A 24,919-nucleotide genomic window follows, 5' to 3' on the forward strand; every position below is an offset into this window, starting at 1 on the left:
AAAAGTCCACCAACAGATGGGGGGACAAAGAAGAACTGCTACATGTAGAGATGGAATATTAGCTAGCGAAAAAATGAAACAATGCCATTTGCAGCACCATAGATGAGTCTAGAAGTAATCACGCAACTTGTAGTAAGTGAGAAAGCGAAAGACACATATCCTATCCTATCGCTTGTAGGTGTTACCAAAAAATTGATACCAATGAAGATATTTCCACAGAGAAAGGCAATCACAGATTCATTAAGCAAACTTATGGTTCACCAAATGGAAAGGTGTGAGGATTGGATACATTACGATATTGGGGTTAACAGAGATATACAAACACATGTGAAACACAGAATCACCAAAGACCTATAGAATACCAAGAGAAGACTACTCAACATTGTGTCATAACCTACATGGGAAAAGGATACGAAGAAGAATAGATATATGTATATGTGTGAAAGAACCACATCTTGCACACCTAGAGCAAACAAAATATTGTAATCAAATCTGCTGTGATAACAAATAAAAATTTACTTAAAAATACGAACAAGAAGTAATGAGAAGGGGGTGCTCGGGCTCCGGCCCGCAGTTCGAGCGGCGAGAGCGCTCAGAGACGCGACGCGGGGCAGAGGGGAGTGAGCGGGCGCCTCAGTGTCCTTCCCCATCCCACCCCTCGCCTCGCCACCTTCTCCCCCCTCAGCCGGACCGGAATTATGTGATCCCGGAAGTTCCGGCGCCACTGCTGTGTGGGATAAACAGTAATGGCGGAGGCTGCAGCTCCGGGAACAACAGCCACAACATCAGGAGCAGGAGCGGCAGGGGCGGCGGTGGCAGCGGCCTCCCCCACCCCTATCCCCACAGTCACCTCCCCGTCCCTGGGGGCATGGGATTTGGCAGCGACGGCAGCGGCGGCGGCTGGACCAAACAGGTCACCTGCAGGTATTTCATGCATGGGGTTTGTAAGGAAGGAGATAACTGTCGATACTCACGTGACCTCTCTGACAGTCCATATGGTGTAGTGTACAAGTATGTTCAGCGAGGGTACTGTATTTACGGAGACCGCTGCAAATATGAACACAGCAAGCCATTGCAACTGCTACAGCTCTAACTGCAAAGTCACCCCTTGCTGCTTCCTCAAGTCTCTCATCAGTAGTTGGACAGATGGGTGAAATGCATATGGGCGAAGCTGAGTCAAGAAATTCAAACTTTTCAACTGTAGGAGCGGGTTCAGAAGACTGGGTGAACGCCATTGAGTTTGTTCCTGGGCAGCCCTACTGTGGCCGTACTGCCCCTTCCTCCACTGAAGCACCCCTGCAGGGCTCAGTGACCAAGGAAGAATCAGAGAAGGAGCAAATTGCAGTGGAAACAAAGAAGCAGATCTGCCCCTATGCTGCAGTGGGAGAGTGCCGATATGGGGAGAACTGTGTGTATCTCCATGGAGACGCGTGTGATATGTGTGGGCTGTAGGTCTTCCATCCAGTGGATGCTGCCCAAAGATCACAACATATAAAATCTTGCATCGAGGCCCATGAGAAGGACATGGAGCTCTCGTTTGCTGTGCAGCACAGCAAGGACATGGTGTGTGGGATCTGCACGGAGGTGGTCTATGAGAAAGCCAACCCCCGCGAGCGCCGCTTCGGAATCCTCTCCAACTGCAACCACACCTACTGTCTCAAGTGTATTCGCAAGTGGAGGAGTGCTAAGCAATCTGAGAGCAAGATCATAAAGTACTGCCCAGAATGCCGGATCACATCTAACATTGTCATTCCAAGTGAGTACTGGGTGGAGGAGAAAGAAGAGAAGCAGAAACTCATTCAGAAATACAAGGAGGCAATGAGCAACAAGGCGTGCAGGTATTTTGACGAAGGACGTAGGAGCTGCCCATTTGGAGGGAACTGCGTTTACAAGCATGCGTACCCTGATGCCGTAGAGAGGAGCCACAGAGACAGACAGTGGGAACATCAAGCACATACCGGGCCCAACGAAGGAACCACTTCTGGGAGCTCATTGAGGAAAGAGAGAACGGCAACCCCTTTGACAACGACGAAGAAGAGGTTGTCACCTTTGAGCTGGGCGAGATGTTGCTTGTGCTTTTGGCTGCAGGTGGGGACGACGACCTGACAGACTCTGAAGACGAGTGGGACTTGTTTCACGATGAGCTGGAAGATTTTTATGACTTGGATCTATAGCAGCTTTGCTGGGCGTGTGAACTGGTCTGCTGAGCCTCAGACGGCAGCCCTCCCCGCTGGTGGCAGCAGTGCCCGTGGTTCTCTTCTAGGCAGGCCTCTCAACTCCAGGTGCTGTCGTAATAATTTTTACCCAGGGCCTGTCTTCTCAATCCCTCACCTTTCCCCAAGGAGTATGTTGTTTTCTCTGTTTAAAAAAGTTACAAAAATGAATCTTAAAGTTAGTTTTCTTGTAACATGAATTTAAGGGTCAGACAGAGTGTAGGTTTGCTGCGTCATCTGTTTTCAGCCAGATTCACACAGTTCAAGGGGAGCATTTCTGGATTTCCAGTACTCATTTTTGAGGACCCCAGGTTCAAAAGTAACAGCATTGGCCCCGCTTTTGGGTCCAAGAATTGGGGTGTTAGGTGAAGGATCTGAACTGTGGCATGTAGCCTTCTGCTATAGACTTAGGCGGATGCTTGAGGTTTCTGGTGAATTCTGCACATCTGTGTTTTTATATCTGTTCCCTGCCCTGGAATCCCCACCCTGTGCACTCGTTCTGTGGTTTTCATCTCTTGTTTAATTGCACACAAGTACTACTGCTGGGTAACCAGAACCAGGTGCGACTGTGTTGAGATTTTTGCTGTGTTTAGCCTGATAGGAAAATTGTGAAAGAACACATATAAAGATATAGCGGAATAAAATAAATGCAGAGTTGGAAGTTGACTCCCAAGGGCTGATAGACTTGGTACGTGGGAGTGTGTAACAAGCTTCTCATCCCTGCATAGATGCAGTGTCTGTAGCCTTAGTGGAAAAACTCAAGTTTAGTGGTTTCAGCCTCGTGTGGCAAATAGATCTTAAAGGACAAAGCAGTATATTGGTAGCTGTTAATAGAGCAGGGCAAGCTCTGTCTATATAAATAGGGAAATGGGCTTAGCCATAGAGGTTCAACTATCTGGTTATCTCATGTATTAACACAAACTGGGTCTCAGTTACACAGTTGTATTTAATGTTTTATGATCTCCTAGACTTTCTAGTCCAGGCACTTTTTGACAAACCTTTGTCCTCATTTGAGGGGTTTTGTTGTCGGGTTGTTGGGTCCGTTTGTGTGGGTATTTGCCTCATTCCATCCCTGAGCTTTGCAGCTAGACAGGTGTGATTGAAAACTATTTTCTAAGGTGTTTCCTGTAGCGGAGTAATTGGTTTGCAGTAGTAAGTCATGTTTTTCCACTAAAAGGGGACGGATGGGGTGGTAATCCACGAGGTAAGCTAAAGTTAAATTCTTAGAAGAATTCCTTGATCAGAAAATATAAATTTGCGTTTTGTTGCTCTATTTCCTGAAAGTAACTTGGAGATGCCCCTGATTTGTCCATCTACTGCTTTGATTCCTTGGATACCACTCATACTTTCACGTTAAGCAAAGACAAGTAATTCTTGCAGGGGTCTCTGTCTTTTTCAGCAGCCCTTTTGTAAGACGCACTTTTCCCATATAAAACAATTTTAAACCTCCCTCCCCCCCCCCTCCACAAAAGAAGTAAAGAGACATAAACTTAAAGGGCTTTTTCCTGGCACATTCCATTCTAGTTTACAACCTAGAACACCACTTCCATTAAGGCTCTGTTGCATTAGTAACCAGTTTTGGTAAAGGAGAAATGAGGCCGCCTTGTGGCCGTTTCCCGCAAGAGCGGCTTTACACCCACAGCTAAAGGTCATTAACGTTCAGAAGGACTCGGGGCCGTAAAGGACACCTGCCCTCAAAAATTGTGCTGAGGTAAGGAATGGAGAAAACAATTCAAAACAGGCAAATTTTTCAAGAAGATAGTATGAAGAGTTAAGTTTTACTCACTCTCTTTAAAAAAAAGGAAAATGGATAAAAGCTCAACCTCAGGAAGTATTAGACTCATGCAATCTAATCTACAAAAAGGTTTCAACGCACACCAGTCGCCTGACCATCAGCAAAAACTCTACAAACAATAAATGCTGAAGGGGCTTTAGAGAACTGTGTACCCTCTACCTGCTGGTGAGACGTAAAGTCGTAACAGCCGACAACGAGAACCGAAAGGAGCTGCATTAAAAAGTAAAAATTGAGGTACCATTTAATCCAGCAGGCACGCCACTGGGCCTCTCACCTGAGAAGACCAGAATCGAGAAGACATAGGCTGCAAAAGCTGCACTGCAGCCTTATTCACAATAGCCAAGACAGTGAAGCAACCAAAATGTTCTTCAACAGGTGAATGGATAAAGAAGAAGTGGTTCATGTACCCAATGGAATATTAGCCATGGAAAACAATGAAACACTGCTCTTTGAGTCACCACAGGTGAACCTGGGGATAATCACCAAACATGATGTAAGTCGGAAAGCAAAAGACCTATATCCTATGATATCACTTACAGGGGTTAGCTAATAACTGACACAAATGAACATATTTCCACAGAGAAAGACGCTCACAGAATTAGAAAACAAACTATGCTCATGTAAAAGGAAAGGTGGGGGGAATGGATAAATTAAGATTAGTGTTACTATACGTATACAAATACATATTATATACATTTATCAAAAAGACCGACCATATAGCAAGGGAGGTCTGCAGAACACTCTGTAATATTTTACATGGGAAGAGGATCTGTACAAGAATAGACATATATAATGTACAAATGAACCAGATTCTGTACACCTAGGACAAACAATATTCTAATCTTTACCCAGATTAAAAAAAGTAAAAAAAAAACCAAGAAGTAATGAGACATAAACTTATGGGGGTTTCTCCTGGCACATTCCATTCTAATTTAAAACCTAGGAACACGACTTCCTGGAAGGCTCTGCTGCCTTAGTACCCAGATTTGGGAATGGAGAAATGATGCCTCCTTGTGGCCATTTCCCACAACAGCAGCTTTAAACACATTGCTAAAGGTCACTAAATATTCACCAAACTTGCATTTATTTAAATGACACCTGCCCTCCAAAAATTCCTGGGGTCGAAAATCGACCAAAATTTCAAAAGAGGGCAACCTTTCAAGATGACAATTTCAAGAGGTATATTGTACTCACATTTTTTTTAACAGAAAACAAAAAGGCGAGGAAAAATGATGAATTTTAGGAATTTTTAAAGACATGCAAACCCAAATTACAAAAACCGATCAGCTCACAGCCGTCAGAATGGCCATTAGCAAAAATGCTGCAAACAACAAATGCTGAAGTGATTGTGGAGAGATGCTTACCCTCTCTTCTATGGGGGACGTGGTAAGAGCCACTAATGAAAACACAATGGAGGTGCTTTGAACATTGAGCTACAAGTCAATCATTCACACCCAGTGCTGGGCGTAACCCCTGAGAAATGAGAATCAAAAAGTCACAGGCTGGCAATCCTGCACTCCAGCAATATTTACCATAGCCAACACTTGGAAGCAACGAAAATACCCATCAATACAGGAATGCACCAAGAAGAAGTGGTCTATGTACACAATGGAATATTACTCCAATAAAAAATATTAATTAAATTTAAAAAACAAACAAAAGTAAGGAGACATCTGCTGTTGTGGGTTTATCCGGGCACATTCCACTCTAATTTATAACCGAGGAACACCACTGGCCGGGAGGGCTGTTTCCCTAGTTACCAGAGTGGGGAACGTAGAAAGGCTGCCGTCCTCTGGCCGTTACCTGCAAAAGCAGCTTTAAAACCTGTGCTAATGCTCACTTCATATGAACAAGTACGGCAGGGCTGTAAATGAAACCTGCCCTCAAAATGTTTAGAGGGAGGTAAATGGCCAAAGCATTTCAAAATGTGACACATACTTTAAGAAAACACTTTGAAGAACTAAGCTGTAATCACAGATTGAAAAATCAAAGCACGTGCCTTAAAGCTCAATTTCAACGGATTATGAGACACATGCAAATTCAACCACGAAGCAGTATTATCTCAAACCAGTCAGAATAACCATCAGCAAGAAAACTATAAACAATAAATGCTGAAGGTGTTGTGGAGAAATGCATACGCTCAACTTTAAGAGGGACATAACTTGGAAAGAGCCACTAATGAGAACTGAATGGAAGTGCCTTTAAAAGGGAAATATTGAGCTACCATATGATCCAGCAGGCCCCTTCCTGGACCTATAACCTCTGAAGACAGAACTGGAAAGACACAGGCAGGCAAAACTGCACTGCACAGTATTACAATAGCCAAGATATGGAAGTAACCAAAAAGTCCACCAACAGATGGGGGGACAAAGAAGAACTGCTACATGTAGAGATGGAATATTAGCTAGCGAAAAAATGAAACAATGCCATTTGCAGCACCATAGATGAGTCTAGAAGTAATCACGCAACTTGTAGTAAGTGAGAAAGCGAAAGACACATATCCTATCCTATCGCTTGTAGGTGTTACCAAAAAATTGATACCAATGAAGATATTTCCACAGAGAAAGGCAATCACAGATTCATTAAGCAAACTTATGGTTCACCAAATGGAAAGGTGTGAGGATTGGATACATTACGATATTGGGGTTAACAGAGATATACAAACACATGTGAAACACAGAATCACCAAAGACCTATAGAATACCAAGAGAAGACTACTCAACATTGTGTCATAACCTACATGGGAAAAGGATACGAAGAAGAATAGATATATGTATATGTGTGAAAGAACCACATCTTGCACACCTAGAGCAAACAAAATATTGTAATCAAATCTGCTGTGATAACAAATAAAAATTTACTTAAAAATACGAACAAGAAGTAATGAGAAGGGGGTGCTCGGGCTCCGGCCCGCAGTTCGAGCGGCGAGAGCGCTCAGAGACGCGACGCGGGGCAGAGGGGAGTGAGCGGGCGCCTCAGTGTCCTTCCCCATCCCACCCCTCGCCTCGCCACCTTCTCCCCCCTCAGCCGGACCGGAATTATGTGATCCCGGAAGTTCCGGCGCCACTGCTGTGTGGGATAAACAGTAATGGCGGAGGCTGCAGCTCCGGGAACAACAGCCACAACATCAGGAGCAGGAGCGGCAGGGGCGGCGGTGGCAGCGGCCTCCCCCACCCCTATCCCCACAGTCACCTCCCCGTCCCTGGGGGCATGGGATTTGGCAGCGACGGCAGCGGCGGCGGCTGGACCAAACAGGTCACCTGCAGGTATTTCATGCATGGGGTTTGTAAGGAAGGAGATAACTGTCGATACTCACGTGACCTCTCTGACAGTCCATATGGTGTAGTGTACAAGTATGTTCAGCGAGGGTACTGTATTTACGGAGACCGCTGCAAATATGAACACAGCAAGCCATTGCAACTGCTACAGCTCTAACTGCAAAGTCACCCCTTGCTGCTTCCTCAAGTCTCTCATCAGTAGTTGGACAGATGGGTGAAATGCATATGGGCGAAGCTGAGTCAAGAAATTCAAACTTTTCAACTGTAGGAGCGGGTTCAGAAGACTGGGTGAACGCCATTGAGTTTGTTCCTGGGCAGCCCTACTGTGGCCGTACTGCCCCTTCCTCCACTGAAGCACCCCTGCAGGGCTCAGTGACCAAGGAAGAATCAGAGAAGGAGCAAATTGCAGTGGAAACAAAGAAGCAGATCTGCCCCTATGCTGCAGTGGGAGAGTGCCGATATGGGGAGAACTGTGTGTATCTCCATGGAGACGCGTGTGATATGTGTGGGCTGTAGGTCTTCCATCCAGTGGATGCTGCCCAAAGATCACAACATATAAAATCTTGCATCGAGGCCCATGAGAAGGACATGGAGCTCTCGTTTGCTGTGCAGCACAGCAAGGACATGGTGTGTGGGATCTGCACGGAGGTGGTCTATGAGAAAGCCAACCCCCGCGAGCGCCGCTTCGGAATCCTCTCCAACTGCAACCACACCTACTGTCTCAAGTGTATTCGCAAGTGGAGGAGTGCTAAGCAATCTGAGAGCAAGATCATAAAGTACTGCCCAGAATGCCGGATCACATCTAACATTGTCATTCCAAGTGAGTACTGGGTGGAGGAGAAAGAAGAGAAGCAGAAACTCATTCAGAAATACAAGGAGGCAATGAGCAACAAGGCGTGCAGGTATTTTGACGAAGGACGTAGGAGCTGCCCATTTGGAGGGAACTGCGTTTACAAGCATGCGTACCCTGATGCCGTAGAGAGGAGCCACAGAGACAGACAGTGGGAACATCAAGCACATACCGGGCCCAACGAAGGAACCACTTCTGGGAGCTCATTGAGGAAAGAGAGAACGGCAACCCCTTTGACAACGACGAAGAAGAGGTTGTCACCTTTGAGCTGGGCGAGATGTTGCTTGTGCTTTTGGCTGCAGGTGGGGACGACGACCTGACAGACTCTGAAGACGAGTGGGACTTGTTTCACGATGAGCTGGAAGATTTTTATGACTTGGATCTATAGCAGCTTTGCTGGGCGTGTGAACTGGTCTGCTGAGCCTCAGACGGCAGCCCTCCCCGCTGGTGGCAGCAGTGCCCGTGGTTCTCTTCTAGGCAGGCCTCTCAACTCCAGGTGCTGTCGTAATAATTTTTACCCAGGGCCTGTCTTCTCAATCCCTCACCTTTCCCCAAGGAGTATGTTGTTTTCTCTGTTTAAAAAAGTTACAAAAATGAATCTTAAAGTTAGTTTTCTTGTAACATGAATTTAAGGGTCAGACAGAGTGTAGGTTTGCTGCGTCATCTGTTTTCAGCCAGATTCACACAGTTCAAGGGGAGCATTTCTGGATTTCCAGTACTCATTTTTGAGGACCCCAGGTTCAAAAGTAACAGCATTGGCCCCGCTTTTGGGTCCAAGAATTGGGGTGTTAGGTGAAGGATCTGAACTGTGGCATGTAGCCTTCTGCTATAGACTTAGGCGGATGCTTGAGGTTTCTGGTGAATTCTGCACATCTGTGTTTTTATATCTGTTCCCTGCCCTGGAATCCCCACCCTGTGCACTCGTTCTGTGGTTTTCATCTCTTGTTTAATTGCACACAAGTACTACTGCTGGGTAACCAGAACCAGGTGCGACTGTGTTGAGATTTTTGCTGTGTTTAGCCTGATAGGAAAATTGTGAAAGAACACATATAAAGATATAGCGGAATAAAATAAATGCAGAGTTGGAAGTTGACTCCCAAGGGCTGATAGACTTGGTACGTGGGAGTGTGTAACAAGCTTCTCATCCCTGCATAGATGCAGTGTCTGTAGCCTTAGTGGAAAAACTCAAGTTTAGTGGTTTCAGCCTCGTGTGGCAAATAGATCTTAAAGGACAAAGCAGTATATTGGTAGCTGTTAATAGAGCAGGGCAAGCTCTGTCTATATAAATAGGGAAATGGGCTTAGCCATAGAGGTTCAACTATCTGGTTATCTCATGTATTAACACAAACTGGGTCTCAGTTACACAGTTGTATTTAATGTTTTATGATCTCCTAGACTTTCTAGTCCAGGCACTTTTTGACAAACCTTTGTCCTCATTTGAGGGGTTTTGTTGTCGGGTTGTTGGGTCCGTTTGTGTGGGTATTTGCCTCATTCCATCCCTGAGCTTTGCAGCTAGACAGGTGTGATTGAAAACTATTTTCTAAGGTGTTTCCTGTAGCGGAGTAATTGGTTTGCAGTAGTAAGTCATGTTTTTCCACTAAAAGGGGACGGAGGGGTGGTAATCCACGAGGTAAGCTAAAGTTAAATTCTTAGAAGAATTCCTTGATCAGAAAATATAAATTTGCGTTTTGTTGCTCTATTTCCTGAAAGTAACTTGGAGATGCCCCTGATTTGTCCATCTACTGCTTTGATTCCTTGGATACCACTCATACTTTCACGTTAAGCAAAGACAAGTAATTCTTGCAGGGGTCTCTGTCTTTTTCAGCAGCCCTTTTGTAAGACGCACTTTTCCCATATAAAACAATTTTAAACCTCCCTCCCCCCCCCCCCTCCACAAAAGAAGTAAAGAGACATAAACTTAAAGGGCTTTTTCCTGGCACATTCCATTCTAGTTTACAACCTAGAACACCACTTCCATTAAGGCTCTGTTGCATTAGTAACCAGTTTTGGTAAAGGAGAAATGCTGCCGCCTTGTGGCCGTTTCCCGCAAGAGCGGCTTTACACCCACAGCTAAAGGTCATTAACGTTCAGAAGGACTCGGGGCCGTAAAGGACACCTGCCCTCAAAAATTGTGCTGAGGGCTTCCCTGGTGGCGCAGTGGTTGAGAATCTGCCTGCTAATGCAGGGGACACGGGTTCGAGCCCTGGTCTGGGAAGATCCCACATGCCACGGAGCAGCTGGGCCCGTGAGCCACAATTGCTGAGCCTGCGCGTCTGGAGCCTGTGCCCCGCAACGGGAGGGGCCGCGATGGAGAAAGGCCCGCGCACCGCGATGAAGAGCGGTCCCCGCACCGCGATGAAGAGTGGCCCCCGCTTGCCGCAACTGGAGAAAGCCCTCGCACGAACCGAAGACCCAATACAGACAAAAATAAATTAATTAATTAATTAAAAAAAAGAAAATCCTTAAAAAAAAAAAAAAATTGTGCTGAGGTAAGGAATGGAGAAAACAATTCAAAACAGGCAAATTTTTCAAGAAGATAGTATGAAGAGTTAAGTTTTACTCACTCTCTTTAAAAAAAAGGAAAATGGATAAAAGCTCAACCTCAGGAAGTATTAGACTCATGCAATCTAATCTACAAAAAGGTTTCAACGCACACCAGTCGCCTGACCATCAGCAAAAACTCTACAAACAATAAATGCTGAAGGGGCTTTAGAGAACTGTGTACCCTCTACCTGCTGGTGAGACGTAAAGTCGTAACAGCCGACAACGAGAACCGAAAGGAGCTGCATTAAAAAGTAAAAATTGAGGTACCATTTAATCCAGCAGGCACGCCACTGGGCCTCTCACCTGAGAAGACCAGAATCGAGAAGACATAGGCTGCAAAAGCTGCACTGCAGCCTTATTCACAATAGCCAAGACAGTGAAGCAACCAAAATGTTCTTCAACAGGTGAATGGATAAAGAAGAAGTGGTTCATGTACCCAATGGAATATTAGCCATGGAAAACAATGAAACACTGCTCTTTGAGTCACCACAGGTGAACCTGGGGATAATCACCAAACATGATGTAAGTCGGAAAGCAAAAGACCTATATCCTATGATATCACTTACAGGGGTTAGCTAATAACTGACACAAATGAACATATTTCCACAGAGAAAGACGCTCACAGAATTAGAAAACAAACTATGCTCATGTAAAAGGAAAGGTGGGGGGAATGGATAAATTAAGATTAGTGTTACTATACGTATACAAATACATATTATATACATTTATCAAAAAGACCGACCATATAGCAAGGGAGGTCTGCAGAACACTCTGTAATATTTTACATGGGAAGAGGATCTGTACAAGAATAGACATATATAATGTACAAATGAACCAGATTCTGTACACCTAGGACAAACAATATTCTAATCTTTACCCAGATTAAAAAAAGTAAAAAAAAAACCAAGAAGTAATGAGACATAAACTTATGGGGGTTTCTCCTGGCACATTCCATTCTAATTTAAAACCTAGGAACACGACTTCCTGGAAGGCTCTGCTGCCTTAGTACCCAGATTTGGGAACGGAGAAATGATGCCTCCTTGTGGCCATTTCCCACAACAGCAGCTTTAAACACATTGCTAAAGGTCACTAAATATTCACCAAACTTGCATTTATTTAAATGACACCTGCCCTCCAAAAATTCCTGGGGTCGAAAATCGACCAAAATTTCAAAAGAGGGCAACCTTTCAAGATGACAATTTCAAGAGGTATATTGTACTCACATTTTTTTTAACAGAAAACAAAAAGGCGAGGAAAAATGATGAATTTTAGGAATTTTTAAAGACATGCAAACCCAAATTACAAAAACCGATCAGCTCACAGCCGTCAGAATGGCCATTAGCAAAAATGCTGCAAACAACAAATGCTGAAATGATTGTGGAGAGATGCTTACCCTCTCTTCTATGGGGGACGTGGTAAGAGCCACTAATGAAAACACAATGGAGGTGCTTTGAACATTGAGCTACAAGTCAATCATTCACACCCAGTGCTGGGCGTAACCCCTGAGAAATGAGAATCAAAAAGTCACAGGCTGGCAATCCTGCACTCCAGCAATATTTACCATAGCCAACACTTGGAAGCAACGAAAATACCCATCAATACAGGAATGCACCAAGAAGAAGTGGTCTATGTACACAATGGAATATTACTCCAATAAAAAATATTAATTAAATTTAAAAAACAAACAAAAGTAAGGAGACATCTGCTGTTGTGGGTTTATCCGGGCACATTCCACTCTAATTTATAACCGAGGAACACCACTGGCCGGGAGGGCTGTTTCCCTAGTTACCAGAGTGGGGAACGTAGAAAGGCTGCCGTCCTCTGGCCGTTACCTGCAAAAGCAGCTTTAAAACCTGTGCTAATGCTCACTTCATATGAACAAGTACGGCAGGGCTGTAAATGAAACCTGCCCTCAAAATGTTTAGAGGGAGGTAAATGGCCAAAGCATTTCAAAATGTGACACATACTTTAAGAAAACACTTTGAAGAACTAAGCTGTAATCACAGATTGAAAAATCAAAGCACGTGCCTTAAAGCTCAATTTCAACGGATTATGAGACACATGCAAATTCAACCACGAAGCAGTATTATCTCAAACCAGTCAGAATAACCATCAGCAAGAAAACTATAAACAATAAATGCTGAAGGTGTTGTGGAGAAATGCATACGCTCAACTTTAAGAGGGACATAACTTGGAAAGAGCCACTAATGAGAACTGAATGGAAGTGCCTTTAAAAGGGAAATATTGAGCTACCATATGATCCAGCAGGCCCCTTCCTGGACCTATAACCTCTGAAGACAGAACTGGAAAGACACAGGCAGGCAAAACTGCACTGCACAGTATTACAATAGCCAAGATATGGAAGTAACCAAAAAGTCCACCAACAGATGGGGGGACAAAGAAGAACTGCTACATGTAGAGATGGAATATTAGCTAGCGAAAAAATGAAACAATGCCATTTGCAGCACCATAGATGAGTCTAGAAGTAATCACGCAACTTGTAGTAAGTGAGAAAGCGAAAGACACATATCCTATCCTATCGCTTGTAGGTGTTACCAAAAAATTGATACCAATGAAGATATTTCCACAGAGAAAGGCAATCACAGATTCATTAAGCAAACTTATGGTTCACCAAATGGAAAGGTGTGAGGATTGGATACATTACGATATTGGGGTTAACAGAGATATACAAACACATGTGAAACACAGAATCACCAAAGACCTATAGAATACCAAGAGAAGACTACTCAACATTGTGTCATAACCTACATGGGAAAAGGATACGAAGAAGAATAGATATATGTATATGTGTGAAAGAACCACATCTTGCACACCTAGAGCAAACAAAATATTGTAATCAAATCTGCTGTGATAACAAATAAAAATTTACTTAAAAATACGAACAAGAAGTAATGAGAAGGGGGTGCTCGGGCTCCGGCCCACAGTTCGAGCGGCGAGAGCGCTCAGAGACGCGACGCGGGGCAGAGGGGAGTGAGCGGGCGCCTCAGTGTCCTTCCCCATCCCACCCCTCGCCTCGCCACCTTCTCCCCCCTCAGCCGGACCGGAATTATGTGATCCCGGAAGTTCCGGCGCCACTGCTGTGTGGGATAAACAGTAATGGCGGAGGCTGCAGCTCCGGGAACAACAGCCACAACATCAGGAGCAGGAGCGGCAGGGGCGGCGGTGGCAGCGGCCTCCCCCACCCCTATCCCCACAGTCACCTCCCCGTCCCTGGGGGCATGGGATTTGGCAGCGACGGCAGCGGCGGCGGCTGGACCAAACAGGTCACCTGTAGGTATTTCATGCATGGGGTTTGTAAGGAAGGAGATAACTGTCGATACTCACGTGACCTCTCTGACAGTCCATATGGTGTAGTGTACAAGTATGTTCAGCGAGGGTACTGTATTTACGGAGACCGCTGCAAATATGAACACAGCAAGCCATTGCAACTGCTACAGCTCTAACTGCAAAGTCACCCCTTGCTGCTTCCTCAAGTCTCTCATCAGTAGTTGGACAGATGGGTGAAATGCATATGGGCGAAGCTGAGTCAAGAAATTCAAACTTTTCAACTGTAGGAGCGGGTTCAGAAGACTGGGTGAACGCCATTGAGTTTGTTCCTGGGCAGCCCTACTGTGGCCGTACTGCCCCTTCCTCCACTGAAGCACCCCTGCAGGGCTCAGTGACCAAGGAAGAATCAGAGAAGGAGCAAATTGCAGTGGAAACAAAGAAGCAGATCTGCCCCTATGCTGCAGTGGGAGAGTGCCGATATGGGGAGAACTGTGTGTATCTCCATGGAGACGCGTGTGATATGTGTGGGCTGTAGGTCTTCCATCCAGTGGATGCTGCCCAAAGATCACAACATATAAAATCTTGCATCGAGGCCCATGAGAAGGACATGGAGCTCTCGTTTGCTGTGCAGCACAGCAAGGACATGGTGTGTGGGATCTGCACGGAGGTGGTCTATGAGAAAGCCAACCCCCGCGAGCGCCACTTCGGAATCCTCTCCAACTGCAACCACACCTACTGTCTCAAGTGTATTCGCAAGTGGAGGAGTGCTAAGCAATCTGAGAGCAAGATCATAAAGTACTGCCCAGAATGCCGGATCACATCTAACATTGTCATTCCAAGTGAGTACTGGGTGGAGGAGAAAGAAGAGAAGCAGAAACTCATTCAGAAATACAAGGAGGCAATGAGCAACAAGGCGTGCAGGTATTTTGACGAAGGACGTAGGAGCTGCCCATTTGGAGGGAACTGCGTTTACAAGCATGCGTACCCTGATGCCGTAGAGAGGAGCCACAGAGACAGACAGTGGGAACATCAAGCACATACCGGGCCCAACGAAGGAACCACTTCTGGGAGCTCATTGAGGAAAGAGAGAACGGCAACCCCTTTGACAACGACGAAGAAGAGGTTGTCACCTTTGAGCTGGGCGAGATGTTGCTTGTGCTTTTGGCTGCAGGTGGGGACGACGACCTGACAGACTCTGAAGACGAGTGGGACTTGTTTCACGATGAGCTGGAAGATTTTTATGACTTGGATCTATAGCAGCTTTGCTGGGCGTGTGAACTGGTCTGCTGAGCCTCAGACGGCAGCCCTCCCCGCTGGTGGCAGCAGTGCCCGTGGTTCTCTTCTAGGCAGGCCTCTCAACTCCAGGTGCTGTCGTAATAATTTTTACCCAGGGCCTGTCTTCTCAATCCCTCACCTTTCCCCAAGGAGTATGTTGTTTTCTCTGTTTAAAAAAGTTACAAAAATGAATCTTAAAGTTAGTTTTCTTGTAACATGAATTTAAGGGTCAGACAGAGTGTAGGTTTGCTGCGTCATCTGTTTTCAGCCAGATTCACACAGTTCAAGGGGAGCATTTCTGGATTTCCAGTACTCATTTTTGAGGACCCCAGGTTCAAAAGTAACAGCATTGGCCCCGCTTTTGGGTCCAAGAATTGGGGTGTTAGGTGAAGGATCTGAACTGTGGCATGTAGCCTTCTGCTATAGACTTAGGCGGATGCTTGAGGTTTCTGGTGAATTCTGCACATCTGTGTTTTTATATCTGTTCCCTGCCCTGGAATCCCCACCCTGTGCACTCGTTCTGTGGTTTTCATCTCTTGTTTAATTGCACACAAGTACTACTGCTGGGTAACCAGAACCAGGTGCGACTGTGTTGAGATTTTTGCTGTGTTTAGCCTGATAGGAAAATTGTGAAAGAACACATATAAAGATATAGCGGAATAAAATAAATGCAGAGTTGGAAGTTGACTCCCAAGGGCTGATAGACTTGGTACGTGGGAGTGTGTAACAAGCTTCTCATCCCTGCATAGATGCAGTGTCTGTAGCCTTAGTGGAAAAACTCAAGTTTAGTGGTTTCAGCCTCGTGTGGCAAATAGATCTTAAAGGACAAAGCAGTATATTGGTAGCTGTTAATAGAGCAGGGCAAGCTCTGTCTATATAAATAGGGAAATGGGCTTAGCCATAGAGGTTCAACTATCTGGTTATCTCATGTATTAACACAAACTGGGTCTCAGTTACACAGTTGTATTTAATGTTTTATGATCTCCTAGACTTTCTAGTCCAGGCACTTTTTGACAAACCTTTGTCCTCATTTGAGGGGTTTTGTTGTCGGGTTGTTGGGTCCGTTTGTGTGGGTATTTGCCTCATTCCATCCCTGAGCTTTGCAGCTAGACAGGTGTGATTGAAAACTATTTTCTAAGGTGTTTCCTGTAGCGGAGTAATTGGTTTGCAGTAGTAAGTCATGTTTTTCCACTAAAAGGGGACGGATGGGGTGGTAATCCACGAGGTAAGCTAAAGTTAAATTCTTAGAAGAATTCCTTGATCAGAAAATATAAATTTGCGTTTTGTTGCTCTATTTCCTGAAAGTAACTTGGAGATGCCCCTGATTTGTCCATCTACTGCTTTGATTCCTTGGATACCACTCATACTTTCACGTTAAGCAAAGACAAGTAATTCTTGCAGGGGTCTCTGTCTTTTTCAGCAGCCCTTTTGTAAGACGCACTTTTCCCATATAAAACAATTTTAAACCTCCCTCCCCCCCCCCCCTCCACAAAAGAAGTAAAGAGACATAAACTTAAAGGGCTTTTTCCTGGCACATTCCATTCTAGTTTACAACCTAGAACACCACTTCCATTAAGGCTCTGTTGCATTAGTAACCAGTTTTGGTAAAGGAGAAATGCTGCCGCCTTGTGGCCGTTTCCCGCAAGAGCGGCTTTACACCCACAGCTAAAGGTCATTAACGTTCAGAAGGACTCGGGGCCGTAAAGGACACCTGCCCTCAAAAATTGTGCTGAGGTAAGGAATGGAGAAAACAATTCAAAACAGGCAAATTTTTCAAGAAGATAGTATGAAGAGTTAAGTTTTACTCACTCTCTTTAAAAAAAAGGAAAATGGATAAAAGCTCAACCTCAGGAAGTATTAGACTCATGCAATCTAATCTACAAAAAGGTTTCAACGCACACCAGTCGCCTGACCATCAGCAAAAACTCTACAAACAATAAATGCTGAAGGGGCTTTAGAGAACTGTGTACCCTCTACCTGCTGGTGAGACGTAAAGTCGTAACAGCCGACAATGAGAACCGAAAGGAGCTGCATTAAAAAGTAAAAATTGAGGTACCATTTAATCCAGCAGGCACGCCACTGGGCCTCTCACCTGAGAAGACCAGAATCGAGAAGACATAGGCTGCAAAAGCTGCACTGCAGCCTTATTCACAATAGCCAAGACAGTGAAGCAACCAAAATGTTCTTCAACAGGTGAATGGATAAAGAAGAAGTGGTTCATGTACCCAATGGAATATTAGCCATGGAAAACAATGAAACACTGCTCTTTGAGGCACCACAGGTGAACCTGGGGATAATCACCAAACATGATGTAAGTCGGAAAGCAAAAGACCTATATCCTATGATATCACTTACAGGGGTTAGCTAATAACTGACACAAATGAACATATTTCCACAGAGAAAGACGCTCACAGAATTAGAAAACAAACTATGCTCATGTAAAAGGAAAGGTGGGGGGAATGGATAAATTAAGATTAGTGTTACTATACGTATACAAATACATATTATATACATTTATCAAAAAGACCGACCATATAGCAAGGGAGGTCTGCAGAACACTCTGTAATATTTTACAGGGGAAGAGGATCTGTACAAGAATAGACATATATAATGTACAAATGAACCAGATTCTGTACACCTAGGACAAACAATATTCTAATCTTTACCCAGATTAAAAAAAGTAAAAAAAAAACCAAGAAGTAATGAGACATAAACTTATGGGGGTTTCTCCTGGCACATTCCATTCTAATTTAAAACCTAGGAACACGACTTCCTGGAAGGCTCTGCTGCCTTAGTACCCAGATTTGGGAACGGAGAAATGATGCCTCCTTGTGGCCATTTCCCACAACAGCAGCTTTAAACACATTGCTAAAGGTCACTAAATATTCACCAAACTTGCATTTATTTAAATGACACCTGGGGCTTCCCTGGTGGCGCAGTGGTTGAGAATCTGCCTGCTAATGCAGGGGACACGGGTTCGAGCCCTGGTCTGGGAAGATCCCACATGCCACGGAGCAGCTGGGCCCGTGAGCCACAATTGCTGAGCCTGCGCGTCTGGAGCCTGTGCCCCGCGACGGGAGGGGCCGCGATAGAGAAAGGCCCGCGCACCGCGATGAAGAGCGGTCCCCGCACCGCGATGAAGAGTGGCCCCCGCTTGCCGCAACTGGAGAAAGCCCTCGCACGAACCGAAGACCCAACACAGCCAAAAATAAATAAATAAATAAATAAATAAGAAAATCCTTTAAAAAAAAATAAAATAAAATAAATGACACCTGCCCTCCAAAAATTCCTGGGGTCGAAAATCGACCAAAATTTCAAAAGAGGGCAACCTTTCAAGATGACAATTTCAAGAGGTATATTGTACTCACATTTTTTTTAACAGAAAACAAAAAGGCGAGGAAAAATGATGAATTTTAGGAATTTTTAAAGACATGCAAACCCAAATTACAAAAACCGATCAGCTCACAGCCGTCAGAATGGCCATTAGCAAAAATGCTGCAAACAATAAATGCTGAAGTGATTGTGGAGAGATGCTTACCCTCTCTTCTATGGGGGACGTGGTAAGAGCCACTAATGAAAACACAATGGAGGTGCTTTGAACATTGAGCTACAAGTCAATCATTCACACCCAGTGCTGGGCGTAACCCCTGAGAAATGAGAATCAAAAAGTCACAGGCTGGCAATCCTGCACTCCAGCAATATTTACCATAGCCAACACTTGGAAGCAACGAAAATACCCATCAATACAGGAATGCACCAAGAAGAAGTGGTCTATGTACACAATGGAATATTACTCCAATAAAAAATATTAATTAAATTTAAAAAACAAACAAAAGTAAGGAGACATCTGCTGTTGTGGGTTTATCCGGGCACATTCCACTCTAATTTATAACCGAGGAACACCACTGGCCGGGAGGGCTGTTTCCCTAGTTACCAGAGTGGGGAACGTAGAAAGGCTGCCGTCCTCTGGCCGTTACCTGCAAAAGCAGCTTTAAAACCTGTGCTAATGCTCACTTCATATGAACAAGTACGGCAGGGCTGTAAATGAAACCTGCCCTCAAAATGTTTAGAGGGAGGTAAATGGCCAAAGCATTTCAAAATGTGACACATACTTTAAGAAAACACTTTGAAGAACTAAGCTGTAATCACAGATTGAAAAATCAAAGCACGTGCCTTAAAGCTCAATTTCAACGGATTATGAGACACATGCAAATTCAACCACGAAGCAGTATTATCTCAAACCAGTCAGAATAACCATCAGCAAGAAAACTATAAACAATAAATGCTGAAGGTGTTGTGGAGAAATGCATACGCTCAACTTTAAGAGGGACATAACTTGGAAAGAGCCACTAATGAGAACTGAATGGAAGTGCCTTTAAAAGGGAAATATTGAGCTACCATATGATCCAGCAGGCCCCTTCCTGGACCTATAACCTCTGAAGACAGAACTGGAAAGACACAGGCAGGCAAAACTGCACTGCACCGTATTACAATAGCCAAGATATGGAAGTAACCAAAAAGTCCACCAACAGATGGGGGGACAAAGAAGAACTGCTACATGTAGAGATGGAATATTAGCTAGCGAAAAAATGAAACAATGCCATTTGCAGCACCATAGATGAGTCTAGAAGTAATCACGCAACTTGTAGTAAGTGAGAAAGCGAAAGACACATATCCTATCCTATCGCTTGTAGGTGTTACCAAAAAATTGATACCAATGAAGATATTTCCACAGAGAAAGGCAATCACAGATTCATTAAGCAAACTTATGGTTCACCAAATGGAAAGGTGTGAGGATTGGATACATTACGATATTGGGGTTAACAGAGATATACAAACACATGTGAAACACAGAATCACCAAAGACCTATAGAATACCAAGAGAAGACTACTCAACATTGTGTCATAACCTACATGGGAAAAGGATACGAAGAAGAATAGATATATGTATATGTGTGAAAGAACCACATCTTGCACACCTAGAGCAAACAAAATATTGTAATCAAATCTGCTGTGATAACAAATAAAAATTTACTTAAAAATACGAACAAGAAGTAATGAGAAGGGGGTGCTCGGGCTCCGGCCCGCAGTTCGAGCGGCGAGAGCGCTCAGAGACGCGACGCGGGGCAGAGGGGAGTGAGCGGGCGCCTCAGTGTCCTTCCCCATCCCACCCCTCGCCTCGCCACCTTCTCCCCCCTCAGCCGGACCGGAATTATGTGATCCCGGAAGTTCCGGCGCCACTGCTGTGTGGGATAAACAGTAATGGCGGAGGCTGCAGCTCCGGGAACAACAGCCACAACATCAGGAGCAGGAGCGGCAGGGGCGGCGGTGGCAGCGGCCTCCCCCACCCCTATCCCCACAGTCACCTCCCCGTCCCTGGGGGCATGGGATTTGGCAGCGACGGCAGCGGCGGCGGCTGGACCAAACAGGTCACCTGCAGGTATTTCATGCATGGGGTTTGTAAGGAAGGAGATAACTGTCGATACTCACGTGACCTCTCTGACAGTCCATATGGTGTAGTGTACAAGTATGTTCAGCGAGGGTACTGTATTTACGGAGACCGCTGCAAATATGAACACAGCAAGCCATTGCAACTGCTACAGCTCTAACTGCAAAGTCACCCCTTGCTGCTTCCTCAAGTCTCTCATCAGTAGTTGGACAGATGGGTGAAATGCATATGGGCGAAGCTGAGTCAAGAAATTCAAACTTTTCAACTGTAGGAGCGGGTTCAGAAGACTGGGTGAACGCCATTGAGTTTGTTCCTGGGCAGCCCTACTGTGGCCGTACTGCCCCTTCCTCCACTGAAGCACCCCTGCAGGGCTCAGTGACCAAGGAAGAATCAGAGAAGGAGCAAATTGCAGTGGAAACAAAGAAGCAGATCTGCCCCTATGCTGCAGTGGGAGAGTGCCGATATGGGGAGAACTGTGTGTATCTCCATGGAGACGCGTGTGATATGTGTGGGCTGTAGGTCTTCCATCCAGTGGATGCTGCCCAAAGATCACAACATATAAAATCTTGCATCGAGGCCCATGAGAAGGACATGGAGCTCTCGTTTGCTGTGCAGCACAGCAAGGACATGGTGTGTGGGATCTGCACGGAGGTGGTCTATGAGAAAGCCAACCCCCGCGAGCGCCGCTTCGGAATCCTCTCCAACTGCAACCACACCTACTGTCTCAAGTGTATTCGCAAGTGGAGGAGTGCTAAGCAATCTGAGAGCAAGATCATAAAGTACTGCCCAGAATGCCGGATCACATCTAACATTGTCATTCCAAGTGAGTACTGGGTGGAGGAGAAAGAAGAGAAGCAGAAACTCATTCAGAAATACAAGGAGGCAATGAGCAACAAGGCGTGCAGGTATTTTGACGAAGGACGTAGGAGCTGCCCATTTGGAGGGAACTGCGTTTACAAGCATGCGTACCCTGATGCCGTAGAGAGGAGCCACAGAGACAGACAGTGGGAACATCAAGCACATACCGGGCCCAACGAAGGAACCACTTCTGGGAGCTCATTGAGGAAAGAGAGAACGGCAACCCCTTTGACAACGACGAAGAAGAGGTTGTCACCTTTGAGCTGGGCGAGATGTTGCTTGTGCTTTTGGCTGCAGGTGGGGACGACGACCTGACAGACTCTGAAGACGAGTGGGACTTGTTTCACGATGAGCTGGAAGATTTTTATGACTTGGATCTATAGCAGCTTTGCTGGGCGTGTGAACTGGTCTGCTGAGCCTCAGACGGCAGCCCTCCCCGCTGGTGGCAGCAGTGCCCGTGGTTCTCTTCTAGGCAGGCCTCTCAACTCCAGGTGCTGTCGTAATAATTTTTACCCAGGGCCTGTCTTCTCAATCCCTCACCTTTCCCCAAGGAGTATGTTGTTTTCTCTGTTTAAAAAAGTTACAAAAATGAATCTTAAAGTTAGTTTTCTTGTAACATGAATTTAAGGGTCAGACAGAGTGTAGGTTTGCTGCGTCATCTGTTTTCAGCCAGATTCACACAGTTCAAGGGGAGCATTTCTGGATTTCCAGTACTCATTTTTGAGGACCCCAGGTTCAAAAGTAACAGCATTGGCCCCGCTTTTGGGTCCAAGAATTGGGGTGTTAGGTGAAGGATCTGAACTGTGGCATGTAGCCTTCTGCTATAGACTTAGGCGGATGCTTGAGGTTTCTGGTGAATTCTGCACATCTGTGTTTTTATATCTGTTCCCTGCCCTGGAATCCCCACCCTGTGCACTCGTTCTGTGGTTTTCATCTCTTGTTTAATTGCACACAAGTACTACTGCTGGGTAACCAGAACCAGGTGCGACTGTGTTGAGATTTTTGCTGTGTTTAGCCTGATAGGAAAATTGTGAAAGAACACATATAAAGATATAGCGGAATAAAATAAATGCAGAGTTGGAAGTTGACTCCCAAGGGCTGATAGACTTGGTACGTGGGAGTGTGTAACAAGCTTCTCATCCCTGCATAGATGCAGTGTCTGTAGCCTTAGTGGAAAAACTCAAGTTTAGTGGTTTCAGCCTCGTGTGGCAAATAGATCTTAAAGGACAAAGCAGTATATTGGTAGCTGTTAATAGAGCAGGGCAAGCTCTGTCTATATAAATAGGGAAATGGGCTTAGCCATAGAGGTTCAACTATCTGGTTATCTCATGTATTAACACAAACTGGGTCTCAGTTACACAGTTGTATTTAATGTTTTATGATCTCCTAGACTTTCTAGTCCAGGCACTTTTTGACAAACCTTTGTCCTCATTTGAGGGGTTTTGTTGTCGGGTTGTTGGGTCCGTTTGTGTGGGTATTTGCCTCATTCCATCCCTGAGCTTTGCAGCTAGACAGGTGTGATTGAAAACTATTTTCTAAGGTGTTTCCTGTAGCGGAGTAATTGGTTTGCAGTAGTAAGTCATGTTTTTCCACTAAAAGGGGACGGATGGGGTGGTAATCCACGAGGTAAGCTAAAGTTAAATTCTTAGAAGAATTCCTTGATCAGAAAATATAAATTTGCGTTTTGTTGCTCTATTTCCTGAAAGTAACTTGGAGATGCCCCTGATTTGTCCATCTACTGCTTTGATTCCTTGGATACCACTCATACTTTCACGTTAAGCAAAGACAAGTAATTCTTGCAGGGGTCTCTGTCTTTTTCAGCAGCCCTTTTGTAAGACGCACTTTTCCCATATAAAACAATTTTAAACCTCCCTCCCCCCCCCCTCCACAAAAGAAGTAAAGAGACATAAACTTAAAGGGCTTTTTCCTGGCACATTCCATTCTAGTTTACAACCTAGAACACCACTTCCATTAAGGCTCTGTTGCATTAGTAACCAGTTTTGGTAAAGGAGAAATGAGGCCGCCTTGTGGCCGTTTCCCGCAAGAGCGGCTTTACACCCACAGCTAAAGGTCATTAACGTTCAGAAGGACTCGGGGCCGTAAAGGACACCTGCCCTCAAAAATTGTGCTGAGGTAAGGAATGGAGAAAACAATTCAAAACAGGCAAATTTTTCAAGAAGATAGTATGAAGAGTTAAGTTTTACTCACTCTCTTTAAAAAAAAGGAAAATGGATAAAAGCTCAACCTCAGGAAGTATTAGACTCATGCAATCTAATCTACAAAAAGGTTTCAACGCACACCAGTCGCCTGACCATCAGCAAAAACTCTACAAACAATAAATGCTGAAGGGGCTTTAGAGAACTGTGTACCCTCTACCTGCTGGTGAGACGTAAAGTCGTAACAGCCGACAACGAGAACCGAAAGGAGCTGCATTAAAAAGTAAAAATTGAGGTACCATTTAATCCAGCAGGCACGCCACTGGGCCTCTCACCTGAGAAGACCAGAATCGAGAAGACATAGGCTGCAAAAGCTGCACTGCAGCCTTATTCACAATAGCCAAGACAGTGAAGCAACCAAAATGTTCTTCAACAGGTGAATGGATAAAGAAGAAGTGGTTCATGTACCCAATGGAATATTAGCCATGGAAAACAATGAAACACTGCTCTTTGAGGCACCACAGGTGAACCTGGGGATAATCACCAAACATGATGTAAGTCGGAAAGCAAAAGACCTATATCCTATGATATCACTTACAGGGGTTAGCTAATAACTGACACAAATGAACATATTTCCACAGAGAAAGACGCTCACAGAATTAGAAAACAAACTATGCTCATGTAAAAGGAAAGGTGGGGGGAATGGATAAATTAAGATTAGTGTTACTATACGTATACAAATACATATTATATACATTTATCAAAAAGACCGACCATATAGCAAGGGAGGTCTGCAGAACACTCTGTAATATTTTACATGGGAAGAGGATCTGTACAAGAATAGACATATATAATGTACAAATGAACCAGATTCTGTACACCTAGGACAAACAATATTCTAATCTTTACCCAGATTAAAAAAAGTAAAAAAAAAACCAAGAAGTAATGAGACATAAACTTATGGGGGTTTCTCCTGGCACATTCCATTCTAATTTAAAACCTAGGAACACGACTTCCTGGAAGGCTCTGCTGCCTTAGTACCCAGATTTGGGAACGGAGAAATGATGCCTCCTTGTGGCCATTTCCCACAACAGCAGCTTTAAACACATTGCTAAAGGTCACTAAATATTCACCAAACTTGCATTTATTTAAATGACACCTGCCCTCCAAAAATTCCTGGGGTCGAAAATCGACCAAAATTTCAAAAGAGGGC

General features: G+C 44.7%; 4 pseudogenes; all 4 read left to right on the forward strand.

Moving 5' to 3' along the window:
• The first annotated feature begins 746 nt into the window (after window positions 1-746).
• On the forward strand, window positions 747-2,174 carry LOC130706642 (E3 ubiquitin-protein ligase makorin-1-like; annotated as a pseudogene).
• Window positions 2,175-7,096: 4,922 nt separating this feature from the next.
• LOC130706637 (E3 ubiquitin-protein ligase makorin-1-like) lies at window positions 7,097-8,524 on the forward strand (annotated as a pseudogene).
• A 5,273-nt stretch (window positions 8,525-13,797) lies between these two features.
• LOC130706655 (E3 ubiquitin-protein ligase makorin-1-like) lies at window positions 13,798-15,225 on the forward strand (annotated as a pseudogene).
• A 5,280-nt stretch (window positions 15,226-20,505) lies between these two features.
• Window positions 20,506-21,933, forward strand: LOC130706641 (E3 ubiquitin-protein ligase makorin-1-like; annotated as a pseudogene).
• The last annotated feature ends 2,986 nt before the right edge of the window (window positions 21,934-24,919 follow it).

This window comes from Balaenoptera acutorostrata, unplaced genomic scaffold (genome assembly GCF_949987535.1).
Source record: "Balaenoptera acutorostrata unplaced genomic scaffold, mBalAcu1.1 scaffold_818, whole genome shotgun sequence".
Taxonomy (NCBI): domain Eukaryota; kingdom Metazoa; phylum Chordata; class Mammalia; order Artiodactyla; family Balaenopteridae; genus Balaenoptera; species Balaenoptera acutorostrata.